Consider the following 10,582-nt stretch of genomic DNA (forward strand, 5'->3'; position numbering starts at 1 on the left):
TAAGGCATGCTCCTGTAGAAAGAAGCTGCCCATCTAATCCATGGGATGGTCTTCTCCTAAACCCTGGGCTTCAATCCAGGGCCGGCTTTAGGCCAATTCCACCAATTCCCCTGAATCGGGCCCCACGCCTAAGAGGGCCCCGCACCCAGTGAGAATCTCTTCCCTGGCTAGTGGTGCTTTTTTAATTTTTACTCACCTGGCTGCGCTCCGGGTCTTCGGCGACACTTTGGCGGTGGGTCCTTCGCTTGCTCTGGGTCTTCGGCGGCACTTCGGTGGCAGGTCCTTTAGTGCCACCGAACACCTGGAGCAAGTGAAGGACCCACCTCCGAAGTGCCACTGAAGACTCGGAGCACCACCCGGGGAGTCCAAGCCCCATGTGTGTTTTATGTTTTTTTTTTTATGTATAGTCATCCCTGCGGGGGCCCCGTCGAAACTGTTTGAATTGGGCCACACACTTCCTAAAGCCGGCCCTGCTTCAATCCCTCTGCTAGCTCTCAAGAAGCTTCTGTGGCCAGTGCCAGGCCTTTGTCCTGATCTTAAAGGCCATAAGCGATCTGGGATTCAGTTCCATCAGGGATCTCATCTCCATCCATGACTCACATCGTCAGCTCCCTGGGACAATGTGGTTCACCAGGATTCAGACTTGCACAAGGTGGCTCAGCTGTGGAATGAGCTTCCTGGGAATATCAGGCTAAACACTAGATCCCCTAAATGGCATGCTGCACAACATTCCTCTTTGACCAAGCATTTCTGCCATAAACTAGATGGATGGGGGAGGGAAAATGGGACGAGGGTAAGAAATAAGCAAGCAAGTAGAGAAAGGAAGAGAACAGAAGACCCATTAAGTCCGCTGGGGACCTAATCAAAGCTAATCTCCCTGGGAAGTAGTTAGATACTAAGGGGATAGGAACTATAGAAAACCCTCTGATAGACCAGACTGATGACTAGATAATCAAGAAAGTGAAGCATTGCAAATAAATGCATATTAACTATATTGCTGCGCTCATCTGGTGCACCAATCCTGTGACCAGAGAATGGGGGAGTAGAGTCAGGTTTCTCCTCTGTCCCCAACATTGGGATTTTGGCATGTTGCTGGTGGGTTAGCAGGACACTTGCACTGTCTAGACCAAGGGTGGCCAAACTGATGCTTATGAGCCACCAGTGGCTCTTTTACAGTTAAAACGCCGCTCGTAGAGCTCCCCACATGCCCCCATTCGCCACCTACAGTACTGGGAAGGAGAGCTCGGGCTTCTGCCCTGCATCAGGACAGTGGCACTAGGGGCTTCTGCCCAGAGCGGAGGGTGGCTCTAGGGGCTTCAGCCCCACTTTTACTGAAGCCCCAAGCCCTGGCAGGCACCTCCTGTGGGGCTGAACCCTGGCTCTCGAAATTCTGAAGCTTATTATATTTGGCTTGGAGGGTCAGTAAGTGTGGTCACCTCTGGTCTATGCTGTACCTAGTTTGTGGCCAGAGAGCTGTGATCGAGGGCCATTTTGTCCTGGACATTCCCCTTTTTAACTCCCACCTCCACCCCAGGTTGTTACAACCTATGGAGACGGTTGATTCAGATGTGAAGCCACAAAGGACGTTTTTGCAATGTTGGGGGAGTAGCCGAAGCACCAGGGATCTGTCAAAGCTTGTTTGCTTAACTGTGAGGCCAAACTCATCCCCCATCCCCCAACAAGTGCTGGTGTGGGTGGGTGAAACCAGAGGAAGGTACAAGTTGTTCTGACGCAGACACAACACGGCAATAATTCTTCCAGGGCAGAGTCAAAATGCGAGTACCACAGAGGCCCTCCTGAGACAGTAATGATTAACAGATTGCTCAGACCGGGCCTTAGGGCTTCCTTCAGCTGGACAACACCAGGTGTGCTTGCCTAAACGTTCTGCAGTTTGTTTTACTTTCCCACTGGAGAGGGTGGGCACACAACACCGCCAATCCTTCAGCAGAGCCGATGCATGTTATGGGTTATGCTGGGGGTAGGATCCTGCCTGCAGATGTGTGACAATAACAATTAGCATTAGATGTTGGGGCTTGGGTTGCTGCATATTAAATAGGGAAGGGGAGCAAGGACCAGCTTCTGCTCATCTCTCTCTGCCTCTTCAACTGCAAGAAACTGATCCCCATCGGCACAATGGCCCGTCCCTGCCAATAGGCCGTGGGAAATTCCTTGCAGATCCCACATCAATTGTGTTCCCTCTTTAACTCCACATGTCCTTACTGAGGCAGAGCTCTGTTGATTTTGGACAGTGATAATCATTCCACTTGATTTGCAGGTCCTTTTTTGCTGCGTGAGATTTACTGTGTCTATTGGGGCACACCAGGATTTCAGTGTATTCACCCAGTGGCAGTAGGGAGCTGTGTGAGCTAGTAGCTGCCACAGGACACTGAACAGCTGGATTCTATTCCTGACTCCACCTCTGACATGCAGTGTCATCTCAAGCAAATTGCTTCAGTGACCTGTGCCGTAATTTCCCCATATGGGAATAGTATCAGTACTTGCCCACTTTCACAGAGTGTGAGGAGGGGGATCTGAGCAGGAGTGGAGCCCTTCTTTACTGAGGACCAGAGATCCCCCAGAATCCTGTAACCGGGCTCAACTGTGAACACCCCAAACCTTTGGAAAGTTGGGATTTGAATCCAAATCTAGGTCTGTCTTGGAACCACCGCCAAGTTTGATAGTTAGCCCATTTAGCACACCTTCTGCCCCGTGAATCACAGCATCAGCTGTTCTCCTGCAGCCCTGACAGTTCCCATCCAGCAACTTGACAATGGTGCTCAAAGATCTGATGCAGATTAAATATTCACCACCTGCCTGTTATGAACCCCAGCTGAGGTCCCGTTACCAGACTGCACATTTCTAAGTGCTTCAGAACCCTTGTCGATAGCTTTCTTGCAAGATCTTTCCTCATCCCTACAGCAGAGACCTACAGGCCCAGATAATAACAGGGTCTGTCTGGGAATAAAGGGCGCATTCCCTTGTCCCTTGTAATGAGAGCCAGGGAGAGGTCAGATTTTGGCCGGGAAGTCTCAAGGGTAAAATATACACACACACTCACTCAATCTCTCTAATGGTCCTTGTTTAGGCTAAGTGGCTTTCAGTGACTACCCCGCAGCAGGCAGAGTGCAATCCAAGCACTGCAAATCATCTGCACCACGCATGCTTTATGACCACACTTTGCCCTCTGTGAATTCCCACCTGGCTTTTACTGTGGTTACTGCTAATGAAACAACCCCCACCGGCATTCTCTTGTATTTTTCTCTTTCAAGCAATATTCACAGTAGTTCTGGGCCACGGTGAGAAGAGAATCAACCTGGAGCAGGAGAGGGTTGTGTTAGAGCATGTTAGTGTGTCAACAACTCCCAGGCCTTCAGTGCAAAGGGAGAAGGCTTCACTTAAATTGACGAGATGCCATGGCAGGGTGTGGTTAACTCAGCTACTGGCTCCCCAGCCCACGCAGGCCAGACATGTATGGACAGCAGTGTGCAAACTTAGTGACTTCTTCCTGGAAAATCCAGAAATCACACATCCTCTGTATGTCAGGGATTTTACTACACCCAGTCAGGGAGTGCTGTCTTGGGGTTATGGCCAGGGGACTGCGAGTCAGGACTTGTGGGTTTGATTCCCAGCGCTATCATATATTTGATGTGGAGGCAGTGCCTCAGTTTCCTCATCTGTAAAAGAAAGATAATGATACGTTGGTGGGGTTATCTACATCACGGTGCGGGACTTAATTCACAGTTAAGAACAAAATATACACATGAATATGATTTCAGGGTGGTAGACTTGTTAGTCTGTATCAGCAAAAACAACAAGGAGTCCTTGTGGCACCTGTGATACAGCATGGCCAGAGGGCAGCAGGAGAGTGTTAGCAGAGAGCCTTATTCCCTGCAAGGGGAGGAAGATTTGCTATAGATTAACTAGAGCACCTGAAGCCAATTGAAGCACCAGCAGTCAGTCATGTGATAAAACCCCCCTGCTTCAGTCAGACAGTGTGGGAGTTGGAGCAGGAAGGTTTGGTTGGAGCAGAGAGCAGTTTGAAGGAGTTGGAGAAGAGAACAGCATTGAAGAGAGACAAAAGGGAAGTTTGGAGGAGTGCTGCAGTGGGCTGAGAAATCCAAAAGAAACCCTAGGGAAGGGGCACCTGGCTTATGTAGAAGGAAGGCAAGAAGCCCCTTCACAAGCTGAAGGGCAGGAGAGGGAAGTAGCCCAGGGGAAGGAACCGCTAGTTCAATTGGTTCACCACAAACCTCAGGGCCCCTGGGTTGTGACCTGGAGAAGAGGGCGGGCCCAGGTCCCTCCCTCTCCACTCCCCTCCTCAAGGACACTAGTGGGGTAATTAAAATACCAGTTCAGAGGCAAGCAATGGCACCCTGAACCTTCCCCAAAGAAGAGAAAGCGTGAGACCCAGCATAACAGTACCTGCAATTTGCCACACACCTTAGAAACTAACAAATATATTAGGGCATCAGCTTTCGTGGGCTAAAATCCACTTCATCAGATGCACGGAGTGAAAAATACAGTAAGCAGAATATACTAGCACATGAAAAGATGTAAGGGTTTGCAAAGTCTTCTGAGATTCTCAAAAGATTGAGTTCAAGTCCTTATTTATTATTATTGTATTTTGTATTACACCTCTCAGAGTGTCTGAAAAAAATCTACCTTAAAAGAATATTCATAAGAACATAAGAATGGCCATACTGGGTAAGACCAAAGGTCCGTCTAGCCCAGTATCCTGTCTTCTGACAGTGGCCAATGCCAGGTGCCCCAAAGGGAATGAACAGAACAGGTAATCACCAAGTGAACCTTTCTCTGTTGTTCACAGCAAATAGAGGCTAGAGACACCATCCCTGCCCATCCTGGCTAATAGCCACTGATGGACCTATCCTCCATGAACTTATCTAGTTCTATTTTGAACCCTATTATAGTCTTGGCCTTCACAACATCCTCTGGCAAAGAGTTTCACAGGTTGACTGTGCGTTGTGTGAAAAAATACTTCCTTTTGTTTGTTTTAAATCTGCTGCCTATTAATTTCATTTGGTGACCACTAGTTCTGGTGTTATGAGAAGGAGTAAATAACACTTCCTGATTTACTTTCTCCACACCACTAGTCATGATTTTATAGATCTCAGTCATATCCCCCCTTAGTTGTCTCTTTTCCAAGCTGAAAAATCCCAGTCTTATTAATCTCTCCTCATATGGCACCTGTTCCACACCCTTAATCATTTTTGTTATCCTTTTCTGATCCTTTTCCAATTCTAATATATCTTTTTTGAGATGGGGCGACCACATCTGCACGTAGTATTCAAGGTGTGGGTGTACCGGGGATTTATTCAGAAGCTATATGATATATTCTGTCTTCTTACCTTTCCCTTTCTTAATGATTCCCTACATTCTGTATGCTTTTTTGACTGCCGCTGCACATTGAGTGGATGTTTTCAGAGAACTGTCCACAATGACTCCAAGATCTTTCTTGAGTGGTAACAGCTAGTTCCATGCATTATATACACACACTCACTCACTGGCAATCCTTACCATTTACAATCCTTTTAAAGCCATTCTCTGTTTCAAATGTGCTTATTTTCCTCCTTCCAGCTCTTGTCTTTATCCCTCTTAAGATGTCCTGGGGCCTGTTAATGAAATATGGGTCTCAACCAGATATTGTTTACTTTTCTTTATCATTGATAAATTATCCCTGCAGGCATGCGTGTGCCTGGTTATATACCTGTATATTCATGCAGGCATGTACAGCTCTCTGTGTGTGGGCATGCATTTCTGCATGTGTTTGTGTGTGTTCCTACAGGGATCATTTTTCTTTTCAGTCAAGTATGGGAGTTAGGAAAATGTAAAGGCTGAGGACAGGCCCTTGTAGGCAGAGCCGTACTGAAAACACAGATGCGATTGAGCTGCGAAGGTCATGTCCGGAACCAGCTGTTCAGTTCCTCCAGCATTTGGTGATGAGCCAGCTCCAGCAGCATCGATATCCTGATTCCTTGGCTCCTAGCCAGCTAAGCATGCGTTAGTATGGTGTTAATCTGGGCGGGGGATGATCTCGGCTTGCTAGTCAGAGCTCACAAGTTCTTGCTGCTGGTGTCTTGGTGCAGCGGCAAGGCTTGGAAGGGAAGTGCCCTTCCAGTGAGGATCTGCTCCTTCCAAAGGGAGGTGATGGAGAACTCCTCCCCTTCCCCCAGGCTCTCTGACGTGCAAGTCACATATTCATAGATTATAAAGCCAGAAGGGACCATTGTGACTGAGTGTGACCTCCAGCAAAGCTCAGTTCTCTTGTTCCACTTGTTCAGTTTCTATGAGAAACTCCCGGGGAGATTGTGAGTCAGTAGAGGAGAAAGTGCCAGCAATATGCTTCTGTGAGAAACCCCTGGGGAGCTTGAGTGAGTCAATACAGGTGAGAGTGCCAGTGATATGCTTACGAATATGCTTATTCAGCCTTGGCTACATTGGCATTCTAGAGTGTGTCGCTTAAAACATGCTAATTAAGTAGCACATTCAGAGTGTACACTACTTGGATTGTAAAATCTTTGGGGCAGGGCCCACTTTTTGCAATATGTTTGTACAGCACCTAGCACAATGGGGTTCTGGTCCATGACTAGGGCTCCTCGCTGCAATACAAGTAGTAAATAATAATAATCAATTCACCCAGGCCCAAATAATCTTTTATCCTACTCAAGACAAACCCAAGGTGACCCACAATCCCAGGAACTGACTCACTGCTTTTGGACTTTGCCTTTGCCTCAGTAACTAAAAATACTTTCTGTCCTCTGCCCTGGGTCCCTCCCTCCGTCTGCACACAATTTTTGTGCCTCTTTAAGAACATTGGGTTAGAAAGCAGGACAACATCATTATTACCTACAGGTTTGAGGGCTGGGCTTTTTTTAGATCTTGGCAGCCATTCAAAGCTCTTCTTAGTGTTCACCTGAGTGGGGCAGGCCAGCAAGACTGTATCACACTTACACCCCCCAGCCTGCATGTGCTGCCTGGTTCTCTTCTGGGTGATACCAGAGCTGCTGCTTGCTCTTTGCAAAGCCGTAAGTGGCCAAAGGCCAAGGGACTACCTGTCTCTCTCTGACCTGCCACTCCAGCTCAGCTCATCTGCAGTGTTACAGATATCTGTTTCCAGGGCAGGGCTTTCTCACCAGTGCCCTGCCTCATGCTAGAATTCACTCAGTCCAAAAATGTGTGTCTGCCTGCCCCTGGCCACATTAGAATGGACTGCAAGAGACCTCTTTGTTCAAGCCTCCAGGAATGATGAGTTCTTCCCCGCGAATCTCTAGCATTCAGCCTGTTGGGCTAGTTTCACTCTGACATGGGCTGTATCCTGCAAAACTGGGGTTCTGCGAGTGTAGGGAAGGGCTGAAACACACGATTATTATTTTATATTTGTATTACAGTTGTCAGGGCCTGGTACCCCATTCTGCTGGGCACTGTACAGCCAAGAAACAAGAAGACAGTCCCTGCCCCAAAGAGCTGACAAGCTACATGTCAGACAGGACACCAGAGGAGGATGGAACAAATGCACGGAGTGAGGGAGTGGGAGGAGATCACACAATGAACAGAGTTGAGCAGAAAAGCAGAAGTTGCAGCTCATCCACTGCCAACTCACATCATATGAGCTCTCGAACCAAACCAAAGTGCAGGTGGGACACGATCAAGTCACCAGCATTGCAAGCTGTCATGCACCAGCTCGATACTGCAGGTTCTGAGGTTACACTCATCCTGGGCTTCGCTGCAGCTTTGGCCTTGGACACCCCAGCACAGATTCTCAGCAGCAGAAAGTTGGCCAGAGGGGGAGGCCCTCTTCTGATGAGCAGCCACAGGTGTGGGGAAGGAGGCCTGGCTGGAGCAGATGGGAATGATGCTATTTAGCAGCTCCTCTGAGCGGCTCCTGCGATTCCTTTGGTGCAATTCGAAGATTCTGTCCCTCGGTGAGAAATCCAAGGAAGGTGGTGGCAGAAACATGCCTGCCTTCCTATAGGGCAATGCCCGCTGGCACTGGGGGTCTAATTTACCCCTCCCTTTGCCAGTTCTATGGGCTATGCCCCAGTTGGACCATATACATATGAGGAACTCTTCATATCATCTGCTGGTTGGGCCAATGGCAGCAGGAGATGGGACACTAGCTTGGCTGGAGCATCAGTCTAGTTCTGTCTGGCAGCAGAGGCATCCATTAGAGCACCTAATGGCTGCTGAAAAGGTCCAGCTGCTGCAGGCTCCAGGGGGACCTGTCATGCTGCTCAGGTTGCCAGCTCCAGGGTGTCTTGGAGCCCTAGCGCTGGATGCAAACAGGCAGCGCGTGGCCACTTCCGTGTGATGGCTCGCGGCTGGGCAAGCGTGAACATTTGCCTCTGGGGAAGGTCGCTCGCCTGCGCATCCCGGCATATGGTGTAGCGGCGGGGGAGAGGATGGTGTCACACACAAACCCACAATGTAGGGCCTGGGGCATGATAAACAAGGCCGCAGTCGGGACCATCCTGAGAGCGGGGGTCAGACTTGGTGAGGCACAGCACAGCCTCAGACACCATGGGATCTTCCTGGCACTAACCCCTAACCCCATATCCACTCTCACAACTCAGACACAGCTCCCAGCACCAGGACAGGCTGTGACCCTCGGCTGTCCCAGACCCAGCGCCTGCCAAGCCCCTGTGCTCACTCTGCTTTTGGGAGGCTGCCTTTTCCTAGGGGGCAGTGAGTGGAATTAAAGGTGTTTGCCGGGAAGATCAGTGAGATTTGCCAAAGGGGCTTTTCTGTGTCATTGTAAATAATAATAATGGGTTAAGCATCACAAAAGCGGCATGCTTTTATGGTGAGCTTTGAGCAGCTCTGATGATAGTACAGAACTGCTGCCACCTTCAGGTCAGAGTTTAGATTACCAGCAGGAACAGGCTCAGAAGGGAAGTGGTACAAACCACATCATTCTGGGAGATTTAAAACAGCACTGGAGAAAATCATTGATTACCGTACCAAGGGGAATAATCTTGCATTGGCAGGGAGATGGCTGGGATAGCCTCTTGGGTCTTTCCATCCCTAATGTATTTAAAACACATGCTGGGTTTAAATCCTATCCTCTTTGAACGGCCAGCAAGGATGTAATTGTGGTGGTAGCAGGTTTACGGTGCTAAGAGTGTCTCTGGTCAAAGACTCCTTTAGGAGGTCGATTCTTGTTCCCTGTGGTTTCTAGTGAGACCCATTGGCTTAGGGCATGATGTTAAATAGAGGTGCAGATCCAGCATCCTCAGCTCCTGTGATTTTACTGTGATAGTTGCCTAAAGCCTGAGCTGCTGGAATCAGGTTATTCCAGGAGAATCTCAGCTTTCTTTTAAATGAAAGCTAACTTCATCCCCCTTCACCTCTTCTGGGCTATTCTGCTTTGGCAGTCCTGGCTGGCCAGAGTTCCACAGTGACTGGGGCTGGGGAGCACTAAATCAATGGGCTGACCTAAATAGAATATCAGGGTTGGAAGGGACCTCAGGAGGTCATCTAGTCCAACCCCCTGCTTAAAGCAGGGCCAAGCCCCAGACAGATCTTTGCTGCAGATCCCTAAATGGCCCCCTCAAGAGCTGAACTCACAACTCTGGGTTTAACAGGCTAGTACTCAAACCACTGAGCTATCCCTCACCTGATTGTGTTTAAAGCACCAGCTGGAAGTCACAGAGTGCCTAGGGGCACCAACAATGCTGGTAACTCAAGTCTCACTTTCCATGGTTAAGCAAGTGTTAATATGTAATAATGTTTCTGCTTAGGCCCGATGGGCTTAGTTTTTAAAAGCTGGTCTCCATTTTTATGCCTGGTTAATATACTTGGGAACTGATGAGGGCCACACAAGCACCTGGAGAAATTGTGCATGCAGTTTTGCACCTGTAATCATTAATGGAGGCACTGTCACTTGCACATCTAAGTAACAAATCTGTATGCACAATCAGGTATTTACACATCTACATGACATCATAAGTTGTGCATGCAATGAATAGAAGCCTGATTTAAAATCAGGCCCTGCCTATCTGTGGCATTTCTAGTACACTCATCACTGCAGGATCGAGGCACTATAAAGCACTTTCTATTTTCAGAGTGCTCCATTAACATCACCATCCTGTAAGACAAGTAAGGACCATTATCTCCATTTGATATATAAGGGAACTAAGGCACAGAGAAGTGAAGAGATTTGCCCACGTCACACACTTGGTAACAGAGCTGGAATTAGAGTTAAGGAGTTCCAGGCTCCCAGCCATGTGTTTAATCTAACTGGAGATTTGCCCATCATTAGAGGGTTTCCTAAGAGTCAGGGATTTCCTCCCACTTATGTCTCTGCCCCCGCCCAACCCCCTCAAAATAAAAACATTAGAGAAATGGGGATTTCTGCTTGTTTGTACCTTTGAAATATCAGAAATTCTAATCTTAATCTTCCTCGCTTTTCCTGGAGGACTCATTGGACGTCTCAGGTGAGGATTGTGAGTACAGCTGATTGGGAAATTTTGACAAAACATTTTGCTGAAAAATGCCAGTTCACCAAAAAGGGAAACTGTTTGCAGAAAAGCGTCCCTTCTGAAGAATTTTCTGACTTGAAAGAAAC

Source organism: Gopherus flavomarginatus, chromosome 8 (assembly GCF_025201925.1).
Source record: "Gopherus flavomarginatus isolate rGopFla2 chromosome 8, rGopFla2.mat.asm, whole genome shotgun sequence".
NCBI lineage: Eukaryota > Metazoa > Chordata > Testudines > Testudinidae > Gopherus > Gopherus flavomarginatus.